Source organism: Phascolarctos cinereus, unplaced genomic scaffold (genome assembly GCF_003287225.1).
Source record: "Phascolarctos cinereus isolate Bilbo 61053 unplaced genomic scaffold, phaCin_HiC Scaffold_8;HRSCAF=390, whole genome shotgun sequence".
Taxonomy (NCBI): Eukaryota; Metazoa; Chordata; class Mammalia; order Diprotodontia; family Phascolarctidae; genus Phascolarctos; species Phascolarctos cinereus.
In genome coordinates this window covers 59434697-59451464 of record NW_027556291.1, presented here as the reverse complement: position 1 = coordinate 59451464, position 16768 = coordinate 59434697, and the positions used below count along the sequence as shown (strand labels likewise).

The 16768-nt window shown below is 39.4% G+C and overlaps 1 long non-coding RNA gene across 1 annotated transcript in view; it reads right to left on the bottom strand.

The window, feature by feature from the left end:
* LOC144454987 (uncharacterized) overlaps positions 1-12853 on the bottom strand; it is a 34876-nt gene extending 22023 nt beyond the window's left edge. Inside the window, exon 1 of the long non-coding RNA XR_013483601.1 lies at positions 12659-12853. This is a non-coding gene — a long non-coding RNA (uncharacterized LOC144454987). The remainder of the gene's footprint in view (positions 1-12658) is intronic.
* Positions 12854-16768: the final 3915 nt, after the last annotated feature.

Here is a 16768-nt window from a genome sequence, read left to right as displayed (position 1 = left end):
TAACAAACCTATTCAAATACATTAGTATGACTATCTTCCCACAATCCTTCTAAGGTTCACAGTTTTCATTTGGGGCAGCTAGGTGGCACAATGGACAGAGGACTGGCCCTGGACTCAGGAGGACCTGAGTTCAAATCCAGCCTTAGACACATAGCACTTTCTAGCTGTGTGACCCTGTCCAAGTCACTTAACCCCATTGCCTAGCCAATATATATATATATATATGTTTTACATGACTTCATATATATATAAGTGATATCATATAGCTTGCCTTCTCAAGGGGTAGGGAAGGGCAGGGAGGAAGAGAATTTGGAACTCAATAGCTTAAAAAATGAATCTTAATATTTTTGCTTTTAATTGCAAAATAAATAAAAATACATATTTTTATAAAAAGGAATTTTTTAAAAGCCTACATAGCTGGGACAATATTCAATGTTTATGGCTAGGCCATGGCAATATCATTAAAATGTCAATACTGATGAAATTAATTTATACTTTTAATGTTAGACCAATTGAATTACCAAGAGGATATTATATAACAATAATAATAACAAAACTCAGTTAGAAAAAGGAAAGATCTAGAATATCAAGAGAAATGATTTAAAGAAATACTGATGAAGTGGGTATAGCACTTCAAGGGAACAAATATATTGTAAAGCAGCAGTTATCAAAAGTATTGGTTAAAAAATAGAGAAACAGACAAATGGCATAAACTAGAAAAGGGAGATTCAGAAACAATAGAACTCAACAACAGCATTGGATAAAACGTAAACCATAAATTACCTAGAGAAAAATTCCATATTCGATAGAAACTAGGAAAAGCAGTTTGGCAGAAATTAGGCTTATATCAAAATGGTACAGTCTAAATACACATGACCTTAATATAAAAGATTATATGACTAAAAAAATCATGTATCTTTCACAGATATAGGTAAGAGATGGATAGTTTTTACTCTTCAGCTTCTTTATATACACTCTAGTTTTATTTACAAAAGAAATGTACAATATTTATGTAATTCAGTTTTTTTTAAAGTTTAGTCTGCATTATTTACATTTTCTCCAACGCTTTCTTAAGTTTAGACAATCAACAAAACAATTAATCTCTGACTTATAGCGTTTCCAAATTTCTGAGATTTAATTGCTCACATTGAATATTTAACGATTGACTCTCCACAGCTTTTAAGAAGAGATCTCAGCACCCCATACCCCTGATTGTGATATGCACATAGCCAAGTGTTCTGTTATCAGCAGACAACTCTCTATTCATACCTTTTCAAAGTTTATCCAAGCTTGTTTTTAAAATTTTTAAAAATTAATTAATTTTTAGTTTTCAACATTCACTTCCATAAGCTTTTGAGTTTTAAATTTTCTCCTCCTCCCTCCCCACCTCCTTCCCCAAGACAGTGTGCAATCTGATATAGGTTCTACATATACATTTCTATTAAACATATTTTCACATTAGTCATGTTGTAAAGAAGAATCGGAACCACCAGAAAGAAGAAACAAAACAAAACAGAAGAAAGAAAAAGCAAACAGTATGCTTCAATCTGCATTCCAAGTCCATAGTTCTTTCTCTGGATGTGGATAGCATTTTCCATCATGAGACTTTTGGAGATGTCTTAAGTCCTTGCATTGCTGAGAAGAGCTAAGTCTATCAAAGTTAGTCATTGTACAATGTGGCTGCTACTATGTACATTCTCCTGGGGCTGCTCGCTTTACTCAGCATCAGTCCATACAAGTTTTTCCAGGTTTTTCTGAAGTCTGCTTGCTCATCATTTCTTATAGCATAATAGTATTCCATTACATCCATATACCATTGTTGAGGGCCAGAACTGGAAAGTCTAAATATGGGATAAGGAATTTAGGTTAGAGCTTGACTCTTCTCTTTTCCTACCCATAAGGGCTTAATTATTCAGACCATTTGGCTCACCAACTTTCCTGTGCCTAAGAGGTTAGAATATTCTGACCCTTAGACCTTGATAGTAAACAGGTGTGAACAATTAAGGATGCACATAAGGGCTGGGATTAGTCACTGTAAGAATGGTGAGAAAGCCTTGGGGATGATTGTTAGCTTTCACTATATAATCTGGACCCTCAGAATAATCAATTGGCTCAGTCTTTCACTGACCCGCCTGGCCCACGTCTCTTTATTTCACACTCCTGTGTTTGATGCAACACTTAGTCATGGGTGACAAGTGGTGCTATGAACAGGGACCCGAAGAGGTACGAGAGGAGTGGCTCTCTTGAAAACTCCAGAGAAAAAACCCTTGGCAGCTCCTCGCTGTGGAAACAAGGTCCTTGGTGGCTCTACGCTGCGGAATCAAGGTAAAGAGAGCAATAGTCACAACACCCTATCTTTTAGCAGTTTAGGGCTGAAAGAACACCAGGCTAAGTGGGAATATAGAGAAAACAAAAGAAAAAAGGGCTTGAGCATAAGAATAGTGTTGCTTTGAAACGGCCACATGCACTTACTTTCGGTTCTGGGAGGCGCGCCTGGGATTGAAAGTATGGATCAAACACAAAGCAGAAACAAAGACAGGGAATATTATCTAAAACTTTTCAAGGAAATAGTGAAAGAAAGAGGTTTATTTATTACAGATGGTCAGTTACAAGGAAGTAGGTCCAGGTGCATTCTCCATAGCTACATTCTCAATTTTGAACATGCTAAAAATGTCTTACTCCTCCAGAGAAAGTGCTATTAACAACAAAAGTACTTAAGGCAGATGTGGGGGTGGGAACTGAGGAAGAAGAAGAGATGAATAGGGTATTTAAGGAAAAGCTTAGAATTGTAGAAGAAGATGTTATCTATGCAAAATCTATCACACCTTCAGTACTACTACATGCCCCACCTTCATACAGATCAAGCTTATACAGAAGATAGTGAGGAGATAAATAAAGATAAAAAAAAGTCATAAAATACATTGTAAAGGGATATTAGAAGAAGCAATCATAAAAGCAGAGGAAAGAGGACAGGAAGTACCTATGGAATTAAAATTAGCTGTGCCAAAAACCATGTTATACCCAGTGTATGAGGAGGAAGATGTAAATAACCCAGGTACAAACATTAGAGTTCATAGATAGTTTGAATTTAAATTATTGAAGGAATTAAAACAGGCTTCAGTTAATTACGGATCCAATACAGCATTAGCCCCATATGACTGGTATTCTATAGTAAAGATATGTCTTAATCCTGGAGATTATTTCATTTGGAAGTCAGAATATTTTGAACAATGTCAAGAACAAGTAAAATACAACATCAGAACAGGGGTTAATAGGGAGATACACAGAATTACAGGAATAATTGCAATTTCCCCTTCAAATTCCTCAGAATAACAATAATAATAGCCAATTCATGTTAAGGATTTTCTAACAAGCTCTGTGTCATTAAGTGCACACTATATCGTTATGTATTTATTTGTCCTGTCAGTTTGTATGTTGGTGTGTTTCTCTGTACGTAGCTGTACTTTATAGGATTTTAAATGCAGCCAGAGACTTTTAGGGGCTACAGCTAGGGAAGCAACAAATTATAAAACTCCTTTCTTTGTGGGTCTAGGCCTGGCCAGCCTAGACTTACAGTGAAAAGTTTTATACAGGTAAAAACATCTTAAACAGATTCTGAGGTTTTGAGATTAATCATTAAGAATTTGGGAAATTGTTCATTTTGGGACTGTTGGAGAGAACTTCTGAGATGGGGTAATTCTAGAAAGTTTTACAAAGAGGTAAACTGACTGTAGGAGAAATGATCCAGAGAAGTCAGGATAAAGGAACCACACATTTTCAAACACAAGTCATAGCAGCTGCCTTTAATAATGTCCAAAAGCCTCAACAAACACTAAAATGTTTTAATTGTGGGAAACCAGGTCACCTAAAAAGGGAGTGTAGAATACCCAGAAAAATCTCTCAAAATTCTCCTAGTACACCCTGTCCCAAATGTCACCGTGGTAATCATTGGGTTTCTCAATGTAGATCTTTTGAGAGGAACAGGAGGTTTTGGAAGTACAAGGATGTTTGGGCATAGAATTATCGCAGACGCCAGACTTACATTAAAGATAAAAGTACAGGGAATAGATTTACTGAAACATATGAATGTCACCATAAGTAGCAAGAATTTCTCATAGGGGTCACAGCCAAAGATAAAAGAACAGTACAAGTCCAAAAATAACTTGGAAAGAAGGGCTTCCCATATGGGTGGACCAGTGACCGCTTAATCTAGAAAAAATCAGGGCTCTTCAACAGATAGTAGAGGAACAATTAGCTGCAGGACACAGAGAACCATCCCACAAGTCCATGAGACTCTCCAATATTTGCCATCAAAAAGAGGTCAGGAAAGTGAAGGATACTGAAGATCTCAAACAGACAAATCATGGCATGGAAGAACATGTTAAGGAACCGTTGGAACTTAGAAAAGTATTGACCAGTTATAGATAAGTGGTATAAGCAGCCAGAAGGTACATCTTTGTAATGAATTGATTAAAGTAAACCAACTAAAAACAGCTGGAAAAAGAGAATTGTTATTGGATACCACATAGAGGGACTTTTAAATACTCAAAGATTGAACTTAGATGTCAGCAAAATAATATAGTACTAGAAGATACAATGAAGTCCAGAATAGGGATTCCTATTACTATGGAACACTTGACAGGAACGCAGATCAAAAACTTTTAACAACAAAACAGGAGGTACAGGCAGCTTAGGTTTTTACTTAAAAGCATAATTTTCAAAAGGCAATTCACTTGTACATAGGATATTTTTCCTTCTTTTTAATGAGGAGAGGGAAAACAGTAGAAAAAGACTTTAATAACAACAGATTTTGAAAGATTTCTTTAGTAAGTTTTATAAGAACTCATTCATGGCTAAAATAAAATTCTCCTATTCCTAGTCTTTACATTCTTCATATCATCACTGTATGTTTCACAAGTAGAAGGGAAAAACAGTTTTCAAAAATTTATTACTAACAAATGGTGGAGGTATAAACACAAAAATTAGGATCTGGTTATGGTTCTTATAGTGTGTACCTTGTCATTAAGTGGAAAAAACAGTTTGAGTTATCTGTCCACTCTTATAGATTTATTTTACCCCTCCAAGAAAGCAAGATCACATATAATTGCTAATCTCAGCTAATTAAGATGCTCTACATTGGAGTAACATGAGTGGCACAATTTAAGATTGAGGGTGTTGGGAAAGCTGTATAGGAAACCTTATGCTTTCTCCTACTCCTGAATCTGAGTTTTGACCTTTCAGAAACATCTAAGTTTTTCAAAAGGAAAAAAGCCTTATAGGAGAGTTTATTATGTAATCCCTAAATGTTTTTTCAGAGCATATATACAGCTGCAAGAACAATTACAATTGGTTTACCCAAGAAGAAAAAATGAATGTTTCAGATGCTATCTTTGATTCTGTAAACAGCCAGGGCCCCACACTCATTTGTTCACCAACATCTTTAGACAGTCAGAAAGCTCAAGCAGCTGAAATGAATGATGATAAAGTAGATAATGAAATTGTACTTAAACTACCACCAATTGTTAACAAGAAAGTAAGACCATTGACTCAGACTCTACCAAGTTCAAGAAGAAAGGCAAAGAACAATAAAGAATTATCCTGAATATGGCATCTGCTCAGGGAACTTGGGTTTTGTTATTAGAACTTATTCTTGTATATGATGACAGTTCTGAGTAGTTCTTCTTAACCATTTGTTAATTGTTAATTTGGAATGGGTGTTCTTATCAGCACAACCAAAGTACACTCTCCAAACATATCTATCTAGGACTAGACAGGAAATTTTAGAATTGACTCTGTATTCAAACAGTAGGTAATAGACAAATGGCCAACAAAGAATTCTTTGCACATACTTCAAGGCATTCAAATAATATAATGACACTATGAGTGACATGTCCTACTGTGAACTTAGAGAAATTGAATTTCATTACACTGAGTTTTTAGGATATTTGGAAATTTTTCAGGTTGGATTTTTTTCTGGTTAAAAGCACCTGTTTATTGGTTAGAATATCAACTCATGGCAATCTGTTTCACTGAACCACTGTACAAATACAAAAACCAAATCCATTGGAAAAGGCTATAAACAGAAATTTATAGTAAGTGACCATTTCACAGGGAAGTCATTGATGTAGAAGCACTATTGGAGAATGACAAGTCCCTGGTTTTTATTAGCTTAAATTGGAGCTGTTAAGACTTTATTTGGATACAGACACACTCCAAAGGCAATGTGGAATTGATTCATCTTTTGTAATATTTACTGACTTATCTGGTCCAAGTGAGCACAGAGTGTATAAAACAAATATTCTAAGATGAGAAGAAATATAGTGGAAATTTGACTATTACACAGTGACTGCAAAACAAAAGCTTTTAGAAAAAACTAATTACATTTGAACTCCAGAATACAGCACCATTGTGTAAGTAAAACAAAGGCTTGAAATATCTAAAGACTATTCTACTGAAGTGCATAATAGTCAAAAACCTAACATACTGTGTGTGGTACAAGATTTTGTCAGGCACATTTGATCTGTTGTCAGTTATATTGATTGGTGACACTTTGCACATTTTTACCATTGCAACACTGCATTAATATTCTGCATGTATAACCAGTAAATGGATGAAAAGGCCTGTGGTGCTTCCAAAGTGTAGGAAGACATTTTGCCAGCATGCATGCCAGATTACTGAATATAAGGTGCACCAGCAGCCCATGCTTGCTTAATTTATACAGGAAATGCGATCTTAAAATCAGTCATTCTGCTATAGAACACTGCAGACAATGCATCTGTTTTCACTAATTCTACCAGCTTAAGGGCATTGACTGTCCTTTGAATAAAGGGAGAAAAATAATAATGGAATGTTTTTCATGCTTTTCCAAATAAAACACATTACTGGAATCCCATATAACCCTATAGGACAAGCAATTGTGGAATGAAAAAATAGATTCCTGAAAATACTTCTTCAAAAGCAAAAAGGAGAAGTAAAGGGAAGGCCACAAAGACAATTGGTACAAGTGGTATATGCTCTAAATTTTCTCATACCTGATAGAGAAGGCTATACTCCGGCTGAAAAACACTTTAAGGTTTATAGGAAAGATAATAATGAAGAACAAAAGACTAAAAGAGTCACGTGGAAGGACCCAAAAACCAATCATTGGTTTGGGCCAGATAGGTTGTTGACTTGGGGGTGAGGGTATGCTTCTGTCTTTCCAGATGGTGCAGAAAGACCAATATGGGTTCCTGAACGGAACATCAGGATATGTGCCCGGGAGGACCCAGAAACTTCAGACACTCAGACTGCAGAACAAGCACAGAGACAAAAGAACAAGGAAGGAATGCTCAGACAATGGAGCAAGACCCTGAAGTTTGATAAAAGCATTGACTCTCATTTTTCCCTGCAGCCTTGAGGTGTTATTTTTCTTCAGTGCCTGTACAATGTACTCTTTCATTTTACAAGGGCAAGCCAGTTAGAATTAAGTCTTCTCCTCTCCTCCACCGTGGGATGTGATTTCTCAAGGGAAGAGTCAACCCCAGGACACATTGCTAAAGTGACTAACATTGTATAAGGAGAGTCATGTTTGCATTGCTTACCACCTTGCAGGGGGGATTATACAGTTTCAAAGGGAAAGCCAGTACACCTCTAATGTGTTTCAGGATAGATGTGACTTTTGATCATTGTGTTATCTGAGATATTGTATCCCTTGTATCACTTATTGTCTCATCAATGTCAACAGTTTCACTGTGTTATCTAGGATATTGTATCCTCTGTATACTTAATAGCTTTAAGAAGTACTAAGCATTGGCTTGGAATGTATCATTGGCATAGTGTTGAATTTATTGGAGATCTTTGATTCTGATTTGTCTTATGCTAACAGTCACTTCCCAGGGACTCAACCCCAGAACCTAGCCCAAGAAATTCTGGAAAATTGGGCTAACCAATATATTTAAAAAGTACCTTTTTTACTGTGTCATCTATTTTCATGGGCAACATTGTTTGTCATATCTTACTATTGCTTGTTATATTATCTACAGTAAAATCATGGTTCAAGTCTTTGGGTACAGATGCTCATCACCTTAAGTCAATTATAAAAAAAGAAAAGGGGAGTTGCTGAAGGCCAGAACTGGAAAGTCTAAATATAGGATAAAGAATTTAGGTTAGAGCTTGACTCTTCCCTTTTTCTACCCATAAGGGCTTAATTTTTCAGACCATTTGGCTCACCAACTTTCCTGAGCCTAAGAGGTTAGAATACTCTGACCCTTAGACCTTGATAGTAAGCAGATGTGAACAATTAAGGATGCATATAAGGTCTGGGATTAGTCACTGTAAGAATGGTGAGAAAGCCTTGGAGATGATTGTTAGCTTTCACTATATAATCTGGACCCTCAAAATAATAAATTGGCTCAGTCTTTCATTGACCCACCTCTCGCACATCACTTTATTTCACACTCCTCCATTTGATGCAACACTTAGTCGTGGGTGACATACCACAACTTGTTCAGCCATTCCCCAGTTGATGGGCATCCTCTCAATTTCCAATTCTTTGACAACAGAGAAAGAGCTGCTATAAATATTTTTGTACATGTGGGTCTTTTCCCCATTTTTATGACCTCTTTGGGATACAACTAAGAGATGTATTCTTGACCAAGTAAGTGATAGAGGCAATCACAAAACACAAAACTGATGACTTTACTTAAAACTGAAAAGCTTCTGTACAAATACCATTAATGCAACTAGGATAAGAAGGAAGTGTTTGAATGGGGGGGGTGGGAAACCTTTGTATCAAATTCCTCTGATAATGGTTTAATAGACAAGGCATAAAACAAGTATATATATATATGAATGCAGGTATATACAAAGAAATTGATAAATGGTGAAAGGATATGAACAAACACTCCTGAAAAGAGCTGCAAAGTATTTACAGCCACATGAAAAAATGCCCCAAATCGCTAATGAAAAGAGAAATGCAAATCAACACAACCCTAAGGATCCCCCTCACCCTCTGCAAATTGGCAAAAAGGACAAAAAATAGAAAGTCAAAGTTTGAGGGGTGTGGGAAGATAGGCACACTAATACATTGTTCTAAGGAGAGGTGTTTACTACTCTCAGGGCCTGTGCTCTCATCTGTAATCGACCACAAGCACTCTTTTCTGCCCTGGACCTGTGAGGAAGATCACCCCTTCACTGCGGCTGAAAGCTCTGCTATGCTAGTGCTCCTCCTCATGCTGGGACTGCCACCCAGGACTGTGACCCAGATCCAAGTATGGGCAAAGCAAGAGTCCTGCCTCAGTGCTAGCAAAAAGAACCCTGTAATCTCCTTCTGACCAGTTGTTCAACCCCCTTACAGTCTGTGGTATGAGAGCTCTGAAAGTAGCCGCTGCTCTTGGTGCTGCTGATTCAATCACTCCCAAAGCCTGCTCCTGCTTTGCTGGGGCAGGGGCTGTGCTGGACTGCACTCCTCTCTCACCCTGGTGCAACAGACTTTTCCTGCTGACCTTTTAAGTTGTCTTGGGCTGGAAATTTGTTTCACTCCTCCTTTTCATGGGTTCTGCTGCTCTAGAATTTTTTTAGGGTCATTTTTAGAGATATTTGGAGGGGTTTAGGGAAGAACTCAGGTGAGTCTTTGCCTTTACTCTGCCATCTTGGCTTCACTTCCCACACTAATACAGTGTTGGTAGAGCTATGAAATGGCACAATTGTTTTGGAAAGTAATTTGGAATTATACAAAGAAAGTAACAAAAATGTCCATAGCTTTTAAAACAAAGACTCCATTACTAGGCTTACACCTCAAGGAAGCCATTAATAAGAAAAAAAAAAGTCTCAATATATTCCAAAATATTTATGATAACATTTAATATAAATATAATATTTATATTTTATATACAAAAAAATTTAAAACATTTGTGACAGGTACAAATTAGAAACAAAGTAGATGGTCATCAACTGGGGAATGACAGCTAAACAAAGTATGGAACATGAATAATAGAACACTACTACTGTGCTTTAAGAAATGATGGGAGCAGTGAGTACAGGGAGGTAGGGAAAGCTCTTTGTGAACAGATATAAAGTGAAGTAGGCAGAGCCAGGAAAACAGAATAAATACACAGTAACTACAACAATTTAAATGGGAAGGACATACTGAAAACTCAAAAACACATGGAACAAAATGTTAAAGATCAAATGGAACTGAAAAAGAAACATGAGAAGACACCATCACCCTACCCTGTCCAAGAGGTTACACATTGCACACCTTTAAGAAAAAAAATTACTATTTATCACATGGCATGGCTCTCAAGGATGGGGAAAGGGAGGAATACATGGGATACTCTAGTGATGTAGGAAACAGAAAACATCACTAAAATTTTTTTAAAAAGAGGTCAAGCATCTCAATGGTAATAAGGGAGGGCAGAAGAAGAAAAGAGTTTGGTTTAATGATTATCAGTAGCAGTTCTCAAACTATACTACAAATTGATGATTATGAAAACAATTGTTCTTCTAATTGTCTAACTTTTCCTGACCCCATTTGGGGTTTTCTTGGCAAAGATACTAGACTGGTTTGCCATTTCCTTCTGCAGCTCATTTGACACATGAGGAACTGAGGTAAACAAGGTTAAGTGACTTGCCCGGCATCACTCAGTAATTATCTGAGGGCAGATTTGCACTTCAGAAGATAAGTTTTCCTTACTTCAGGCCCAGTGGAACACCTAGTTATCCAGAAAACAGTTGGAACTTATTAAAAATTGAAAGGTTGATAAATGGAAAAGATAAGGTATGCAACATATACAAGCAAACAAATAAAATAGTGGTTAACAAATTCAAAGACAGAAGTTTGAGGGCGGGGCAAGGGAGGACACACTTTTTTGATTTAAAAAAAATGGAATAAGAAAGAGCAGTTTGCCAGATATTCAATAGAACATCAACACCTCACACCAGCTTTCAAATTAAACTAACAAAAAGATACATGAATTAGGTGTAAAAGGGGACTCAATAGTAAATTGGAGGAGCAAGGAGCAAATTACTTTTCACATCTATGGCTAGGGGAAGAGGTTATGACAGAAGAAGCGATGGAGAAGAACACAGAAAATAAAGTGGATTATTCTGCTTCTATAAAGTTGAAATGTTTTTGCACAAACAGATTGAATGTAGTTAAAATGAGAAGGGTAACAGTTAAGTGAGGAAAACATCTTTGCAGTAAAGTTCTTTAAGGACTGTTGCATATGCAAGATATAGAAGGAACTCATTCTGAAGAGGTCTAGGACTTTTGGGGTGCTGCAAACCCAAAATCGTGGTACCGGGCCCTGCTGAATGAATTCAACTCAAATCTTCTTCAGCCAGAGGAAAAGTTTATTAGTGATAAATCACAGAGGCCAGGTGACAGCCCGTGAGGACAGGCAGGCATGAGAAAGGATCAGCCTTGTGGGCCTGAGATTCTCAGCATCTGAATGAGGGCCAAGGTGGATCTTAAATACCAAAATAACTATGGGTGGCCAGAGAAGGGGGTTGGGAAAAGGGTCTAGGTAAGAATTCTAATTGGGGAGGTCTGAGAGATCGAATAGACAATGGGAATAGCTAATGGAGGGAACAGGAAGGCAGAAGTTTGAAAGGCATCTGCACAAGATCAAAGGGTGGGGCTAGGACTTTCAAAAGGAGATAAGGGGAGTCGATAAGGAACCCTTTGAGACCAGAGTAAGGCCTTTCTGGGGCTTAGACAAAAGGGAGACAGATTCTTTTAGAGGGGTAAAGGCACAAGATTAAAAGGTAAGGCTAAGGCTATCAAAGGGAGATGAAGGGCTGGGGACTGTCTTTGGCCCCGCCCCCATCAATTCCAGTTTCTAAGATTAAGAGCCATTCTCCAATAGGTCAAAGGATATGAACAGGAAGTTTTCAAAGGAAGAAATCCAAGCTACCAATAGCCCTATGACAAAATGCTCCAGATCTCTCATAATGAGAGAAGTGCACATTAAAACAACTCTCTTCTTTCAGTCTATAAATCATAGAGATCTGCAGGTTCAGGAACAGTTCCCTCTTTCTGTTTCACAGCAAGGTACAGGGAAACGCCCCATTCACCAGGTGCTGGTTGAAACCAGAACAAAAACAAATCTACCATTAAATCTAAGGACACCAAATGAAAGAGATGACATGGAGGAAGGGAGGGGAAGTATTCCTGGACTATCTCTTCTCTCCCCAGACCTGAGGCCAAGCCAAAGATGACAGGAAGGGACGAAGAAAGGATGGAAACCTCCACCTGAGGAAGCAATGGAGGGAGTGTCCCCAAAGCCTTCTCCCTACTGGCCTCCACAGCACCCCGCCCGCCCCACCCCATGGCCCCCAAGCCCCCAGACCTCCAGACAGAGGTCTGGGAAGGCAGGAAGCCCCAGGCAAGAGCAGCCCTGGAGGAGCAGGCATACATGTGTATACACACATACATACATACTCAGGTACGCACGTGGACACGAGATCCTACCTACACATAGAACACACACGTAAACAAAGGTATTAATACTCCTACGACCCGCTCCCCCCAAGCCCCACATGCACACACACATGCCCCTAGTACTAGACAAGCCAATTTGAGGTGGGGGGAGGTTCAGGAGAAGACTGAAGAGAGGGCAGAAGAGAATATAAAGGGGAGGATGCAGAGGGGCAGCAGGAGGTGGGAGAGGGCACTTACCTCAAACACACACAGAGGAATGTGCTGGAACTTTTGTGATCCCTCAGGAGGGGGTTTGGGGGTGTGGAGGTGTGCTGGGGGACTGGAAGCAGAGGGGATTAGAGGCAGATAGATCTCCAGTAGCTCATGGTGCCCCACCCCCCAGACTCAGGGGAAAAGAGAACTCACTCCTCCTCTTCCTGCCTCCCCCCTCCCTCTCTCTCCTCCTCCAGGGACAGATAGGAACGACCTTGATCAAAGGTGGGAGGGGCGGGTACAGTGACATCACAGTAGGGCAGGGTTAGTCTCCACCCAGAGCAGAGGGAAAAGGGAGAAGAGAGGGGAGGGGGCTCTGTGACGTGATGTCAAGTCCAGAGGAGTGAGGAAAGCCCCGGCCCCCAGTCGTTTCTCTCTACTCTGCCTGGCAAGGGGAGGTGGCCCTAGTGCATCTTCCTCTTGGAGGAGGGCCAAGGTGCCTGAGGGCAGCTGCTGGGGCTGGGGGCACAGGGGGGTGGATAGGGAGAGGGTAGGGGTTGGGGCAGCTGAGCTCAGCTTGGGGTTGTCAGGGTCAGACTCTTTACAGAAAACCAGGAGTGGGAGGAAAAAAATCTTAAAGAAAAATTCAGTAAAACGAATCAATACATTGGAAATATCTGAAAATAAATTCATGCTGCCGTCCCTGTGGACCTTTCACCTCTGGAAAAGAATGGTGAGACTTGTCTTCTTTTAAGGGCCAGACTTATTGAGTTTTGTATTACTCATAGAGAGTTGGTCTCCATCAATAGGATACGCTTTTCTCTGTGGGCAGAGACTGTTTCTATTCATCTTTGGACTCCTAGCACCCAGAAAAGAGTGTGGCATGTAGTAGGCTTTTAATAAATGTTTTTTGATGAATTTAGTGCCTTTGAAGATTATGTCACAGTCTTTTCATGACATCTGGTGGTCATAAAAACATTGAAGAATATTATAGCACAGTTTTTTGATGTCATCTCGTGGTCAAAATCGACATTGCAGAATTTAGCAACTTTTTGGTGTAATTTTGTGGACAGATGAAATATTGCATAGTAATGAAAGTTTCAGGCCAGGAAGGAGTATATTATACAATTGAGATCCCTATTTTGTGACAAATGCAGATATTACACTTTTAGTCTCCCGTCTGGTGTCCAAACTTCCGACTTATTTTAAACCACGTTTTTATTGAATTTTAGCCCTTCCTGGTTAAGCAGGCAGAATGGAACTAAATAAAATCCTAAATTTATAAAATGAAAAGAGTACTCAATTCCTTCAGTATTGATATGAATTAAGACTAAATCATCAGCATTAAAATTATCTGTTAAACTCTCTATCATATCAAAAGTCATCTGATACAGGATTGGACTTCATAGCAGGGGTGACACCATTGAGCTGGTTTTGTCTTCAAATGTGGTTAAGCAGATAAAGTCTTAATGTTGCCCAATCAAAGGAGTGAAAAATTGTGAGGAAATAAATGCAAAAAAAGACTGACCTTTGTTTTGGAGGTAATTTCCAAGAAATATCAAATTTGAGCCTTTACTGGTGTGAAATCAGGCATTAAGGTAAATATTTCTCAGTTGCCAAGGGTTTGATGTTCAGTTTCTCAGTGATATCCGACTTTATGGGATGCCATGGACTTTTATCCATGAGGTTTTCTTAGCAAAGATATTGGAGTGGTTTGCTATTTCCTTCTCTAGTGTGTTCCTGATGAGGTCTAGAGGTTACAGGTCCTGGAATCCCAAAATCACGACACACGGGTCTTATCCGAAAGAATATGACCCAAGCCTTCCTTCAGCCAAAAACATGGTTTATTGAAGATTCACCATATTAGCCAGACTCTTAAGGAATCTGAGCATCTCTGGGCTATTGGCTAGATTGTGAAAATCTGAGCATTTTAGTGGAGGCAAGATGGACCTTATATACAGAAAGACTGTGGGAAGGATCCAGGAGTGGCCAAGTAGTCTATGAGGTAATAGAACTCCAGGGAAATGGAGCCTAGATAGGACCAAGGGTGGGAAGTGGCCTGGGGTGATAGGGAGGCAAGACAATTGAGGGCCTGGCTAGGTCAAGTATAACAGAATTGGGGGATTGGGTGTAGCCAAACTGAGGGAATCATGGCCTCAGGGGAACGCCAGAGATCTCCTTGGTCAAGTGGGAGAATTCAAGGACAGTCCAAAGGTTTTCTAGGGCCCATAGACAAATGGGGACCAAATTGGGACAAAGGTCTCACTTTGGGTCCACACCCCATCATTCCCATTTTACAGAAGAGAAAGTGAGCCAAATAAGGGTTAAGTGACTTGCCCAGGGTCACATAGTTAGCAAGTGTGTAAGCTCAGACTTGAACTCAGGATCTTCCTGGTTCTAAGCCTGGTTTTCTACCCACTGCACCACCAAACTGCTCTGTCCTGGGCTAGTTAAAAAAAAAAGATCCTGTAAATATACAAAATCAAAGAGGGAGGCTACAACTATAGTCATTGTTCTCAGTAGTAGGACTTGGGTTCCAATCTGGATTTTCTATTTCCAAATCTCATCTTCTTGCTGAGAGAAGTGAGTTTTTCTATTATATTAATGACCAATTATTAAATTAGGATTAAGCCTTTTTCTATCTATTTCCTCATTCAGGGACTAGCTCCTATAAGCCAGTCAGGCTCTGAAGGACATTGCTGATAAATGAGATTTTCAAATCCTCAGAGATCATGCAGCCTTATTCTTGGGCAGGACCCCAACCAATCAGAAGACTATTTAGTGTAAACAGAATATAATCTAGGTGAATTCCAGCCCTACAGCATTAACCCTAAATGCCCTTGAAGCCCCCCTCCCCGACATTGTGGTTTAGGTTAACCTAACTCATGAAGGAGACAACCAACCAGACCAGTGTGGGTAGAGATAGATTCCTTTGTCCAAATTCCTGGAGATAGCTGAGTCTCCAGAACAAGCTACGTTTTCAGCAGTAGGAGCTAAACACTTTTAGCCCGCCTCCTCATCAATATACCTACCCCCTCATTAACTGTTTACCAATTGGGGTTGATTTTCACCTATCGGGGTACCTCATTTTCCAAAAGTATTTAAGCATTCAGTGATCTCCATGGTTTTGTCTTTGGTTATGGAGAGACAAGTGAACATCAATTGGTTAGTAATTACCCAGAAACTCGATCTCTCAGGCCGTCCATTCATCTCATTGCAGCTCGACCATGTTCTCCATCCCTCTCCAACTGATACACTCCATTCTGAACAAAGCTATTTTTCTCCTTTCAGGAGCTACCAACATTTTCAAAAGTATGGTGCGTGTCTGTGGCCTTAGTTTTCTCTCTTCCCAGTCATTCCTTTAAGGTTTTCAATGGGTCCATAGGATCATACAACCCTAGATCTAGAGATGGGAGGGACCTCAGAGAACATCTACTCCAATCCTCTCATGTTACAGAGGTGACTTGCCCAAGGGCATATACAAGATTTTTAGATAGAGAGCCTTAAGGGATATCAGAGGTTATCTATCCAACCTACTCAATTTATAGATGAGGAAACTGAGGCCCAGAGAGAAGTGATTTACTTAAGATCACATAGAAGAATATAGATCTGGTGCTGAAAAGGATCTCAGAGGCTATGTAATGAAATCTTCTCATTTGACTGATCTGGGAACTGAAGCTCAGAAGCCTTAAGTGACTTGTTCAGGGTTATTTACACAGATCATCAGTGACATAGGCAGGATTTGGGCCTCGGTCTCTATGACTCCAAATCCAAGCTCCTTCCATTCTACCACAAAATGGCTCCATTGCCAATCCCCCACTTCCTCTTTCAGTGTCTAGGTAAGGAGTGTTGTCAAAAAGCAATGTCTAATTTGGTGATTCCAAGATGAGGGGAAATGGGAAGGAGGACAAAAGAGCAAGCTCATCTAGTTCTGAGAGCCAAGTTGAGACAACACTTTCCAGGGAGTGCTGTTCCCTTAATCCTCACCCTTTCTCTATCCCATCCTCTACCTTCCCCTCTCCACAGAGCCTAGCCCTGTGCTGGAAAGGCAATAAGGGCTCAACAAATGGGATTTTTCTAGAGTGAACTGACTTAAAAGCCAAGGAACAAGGAACTTATAACTCAGATTTTCTTTGGCCATCATCTACTCGGCAC